Source organism: Nanorana parkeri, unplaced genomic scaffold (genome assembly GCF_000935625.1).
Source record: "Nanorana parkeri isolate BGI_ZX_2015 unplaced genomic scaffold, ASM93562v1 scaffold1137, whole genome shotgun sequence".
Taxonomy (NCBI): domain Eukaryota; kingdom Metazoa; phylum Chordata; class Amphibia; order Anura; family Dicroglossidae; genus Nanorana; species Nanorana parkeri.
In genome coordinates, this window is record NW_017307405.1 from 1,710 (window position 1) to 5,458 (window position 3,749).

The window sequence follows — 3,749 nt, forward strand, 5'->3', positions numbered from 1 at the left end:
ATCACAATTTTGGAGGCCCTATAATGCCAGGACAGTAGAAACACCCACCAAATGACACCATTTTGGAAAGCAGACACCCCAAGGTATTTAATAAGAGGCATGGGGATGTTTTTGAGGATTTCATTTTATTGCCACAAGTTTTTAGAAAATAAAAAAAAATAGAAAAAACACTTTTTTTTTTCTTCTTTCATTTTTAAAAACTTGTGGCTAAAAAATGAAATCTTAAAAAAAACTCAACATGCCTTGAAGTGTCTGGTTTCCAAAATGGGGTCGTATTGTGGGTGTTTCTACTGTCCAGGCATTATAGGGCCTCAAGAATTGCAATAAGCGGTCAGGGCACCAGGATTGATACATTTCAAATATATATACTGTAGTCTGTGGACTGTATAACTTTCAAACACTGTACTTAATATACCCGTATTTTTTTTTTTTTTACCACAGACATGTAGCAGAATAAGTTTTGGCCTAAATTTATGAAGAAAGATAATTTATGTGCAATTTTTCATTGCTTAACATAGGGAAAACTGTTTTTTTTTTAAAATGTCGGCAATTTTTCCTTTATATAGTAAAAAATAAAAACCCCAGTGGTGATTAAATGCCACCAAAAGAAAGCTCTATCTGTCCCCAAAAAAGGGTATAAAATTAATTTTGGTATGGCGTTGCATGACGGAATAAATGTCAGTCAAAGTACAACAGCGCTGAATACTGAAAAATGGCCTGGCCAGGAAGGGGGTGAAACACCCTGGTCTTCAAGTGGTTAAATCCACCTTCAACTATGCAGTGCAATGGCTGAATACAAACAAAATGGATTGTTTAGGTTTGTCTTCATGTTACATAGTTTTGGTAAATCGAAAGGAGATTGTATAATCAGATTGAACAATGTATGACCAATTTAGCATTTAATGTCTCTAATCTGGTCTATTTAGGTCTGTAAATAAACCACGGAAGTGTTTTGTTATATCAGTTTATCCTTCTAGAAATCTTACCAGCTAAAAACGTTGTGTCCGCTCTGTCAACTTATCAATAACCTTGTTTTTAGCCATCTATGAAGACTACAGAGCTCGCCCCCCTCTAAGTGAGGTAGGGTGACAACGCTGCTACTTTAATACAGTACGCTGAGTGATCGTTGTCACCCTAGGGCAGAAAGTGTTACTGGCAAGATCACCAGGTGAAACAGAATATCATTACTTAAAAAAACCAAAAGGAATGCAGCAACCACATCTAAGTACCAATAACCTGCAATATATTACATTTTGGTTCTTTGTTTTAGATACGTTCTAAAACAAAAACCTACCCTTGTAGAAAACAATAGAAGACGATAATGTTATGGAAAGACAGGCACCATAAGTTCCCATGGCATACCGTTAGTTTTACAGCACCCCCAGAATGCCCCCACAGTCCTTACACACATTTCTTGGTATCTTAAGCACCGGTATAGCTTCTTGTGTCTAAATACCACAAAAAAAATATTGGTGCCTTTGTAACCTACTGCCAAGTCCGTACCCTCACTGGGACTGTGCATCCTATTCTGGACTTTTAGAAAATGAGTATTTGCATAGACACTTTAGGGGGCTCCAGGGCGGATCTGGTGAGTCATACAGTGAAATTAAAGCTGAACTTCAGGCACAAATGTAAATATTTTTTTGTAAATGTGATCTCTCGAGCTGGTCCCATTTCATTTCCTGCTATAGCCATTCAATCATTTACATCTTATTCTCTGCTTTCCAGGGCTCACTCCCTGATTTGTTTACAACACCAGTCGCCACTATGCTCTAACTGGGGCCTCCAGTCGTGTAATGGCCCCTGTGTGGTTCTATTAAATGAGAGGCTACGTATGTTGCTGCTCCTCGCTGCAGTGAGAGCACACCGGCTGCCGAGACTCCCAGCCTGCCCCACCCATCCAGGACAGCATAAGTAGGCTGACAGGTCTGGAGACTCCTGGTCTGTCCCACACATCCACGCTAGTCCTGTGAACACCCACTATGCCGCCCACTGGCTTTGATGACATCGCTGTGCATAATGGGCTTGGAAGTTTGCTCAGGCAAGCTGAACAGCAAATGGAAGAGACATTGGTACCTCAATGGTTTCTCCTCTGAGCAGCTGGACATACCTGCACTTTGTAAGTAAAACTGATGACATTCACAAAGTTTTTAAAAAGGTCAATTTCAGGGAAAATAAGTACAAAAGGACAAAAACTGCTTGTTTTTATTGTCGTTGGGGAAGAAAAGTATTGAGGAAAATGTAAGCGTATCCCTGAGTTCAATTTTAAAAAGGTACATTTTTTGTCTGCCTTCCTGTAATGATTTCGGCGAGCGAATGTTTGCTATAAATGTTTTTTTAGCATCTATATTCTGTATATTATATTCTGTTCTAGCTTTTAAAATACATTTCACAGGATTTAAGAGACATATAAACTTCTAATCATCTGGGACCTTCATTTAACAAGATGAAAAGCAGTCATAAAAGTAGCAGTCAGATCGTTAACACTAAAAAGACAAATCATTGATGGAGGCGAGGATAAACCTGAATACTTCTATCACCCAAATTCCTTCTTAAATAAACAACTTTGTATCTTTATAGAAGAACTCCAGCAAAAATTATTCTTAAAGTGACATTAAACCCTCAGATTTTTTAACATAAAACAATACTGTAATGTGCGCGCCTTACTGTAATCCATGGTTGTTTCCCTTCTCTTTGCTGCTCTTCCTTTTAAATTTGTATCTGTTGTTCTCATGCTGGGCAGAACTTCTGTTTTGCAGCAGACTGCCTTGTCTCAGGAATGGATACACGGTGTCTGTGTATAGGTTTGTATAGGTTTGTAACCTGAGCCAGCACTACAGGAAGAGGCCCTGAGCTGAAAAGGAAAGTTCTCCCTAAGCATGAGAAGACATGAGGATTTAAAAGGAAGAGCAGCAAAGAGAAGGGAAACAACCATGGATTACAGTAAGGCGCACATTACAGTATTGTTTTATGTTAAAAAATCTGATGGTTTAATGTCACTTTAACCCTTCCAGTGGGGCTGCCCACATAGCATAAGAGTATATGTAAATAATATACTCACGCGAAACTTACAGCCAGCTGGCTTTTAGATCAGTCCTTCCAGCCTCACTCCCCATTTGCTCCAGCGGAACACAACCCTTGCAGTGCAGGGGTAGCCCCACTGCAAGGGTTTAGAATATTTTATACTGGAGTTCTTCTTTCAAGAAATAAATGATAGGAGTTGTCTGTGAAATTCCAAAAACACCTAATCAACATTCTCCACTGAAGGACCTGCCAGAATTGTGCACTCTGTTTTAAAGCTGACCAAGACCAGCAGATGAGACAATAATCTAACCTAGGTGTGGGCAAGCTCGGCACTCCAGCTATGGTGAAACTACAAGGAGATCAGAAATCTGAATGAAAGTTTCAGTGGGGTTGCAGTATACCACTGCTGTAAAATCTGCTTTAGTATATAAGCTGAAAAGAGTTTCTGCAATTGTGTGCTGTTCCAACAATATCTTACCAGGCTCTGCATTCAGCGATTTGTGAACACTGGGCTCCACGGCATCTTCCAAGTTAAACTCACCGACTGTATCTAAGGAAAAACAGTGATGTTCTTTGAATTTCTTTTTTTAATTAAACATAGTTGCAATTCTTCAACATACAGTATCAAGCATTATATAGATATTACATAATACCTAGACTGCATACACAAGATATGAATATATACTGTGAACTGTAAAACAAAAATGTTACCAGTGATAAAGCGT

At 38.9% G+C, this 3,749-nt stretch overlaps 1 long non-coding RNA gene across 1 annotated transcript in view; it reads right to left on the reverse strand.

Annotated features, from left to right (window-relative positions):
* Positions 1–3,502: 3,502 nt before the first annotated feature.
* The window catches only part of LOC108796608, a 3,196-nt gene continuing 2,949 nt past the window's right edge, over positions 3,503–3,749 (reverse strand). Inside the window, exon 3 of the long non-coding RNA XR_001941816.1 lies at positions 3,503–3,574. This is a non-coding gene — a long non-coding RNA (uncharacterized LOC108796608). The remainder of the gene's footprint in view (positions 3,575–3,749) is intronic.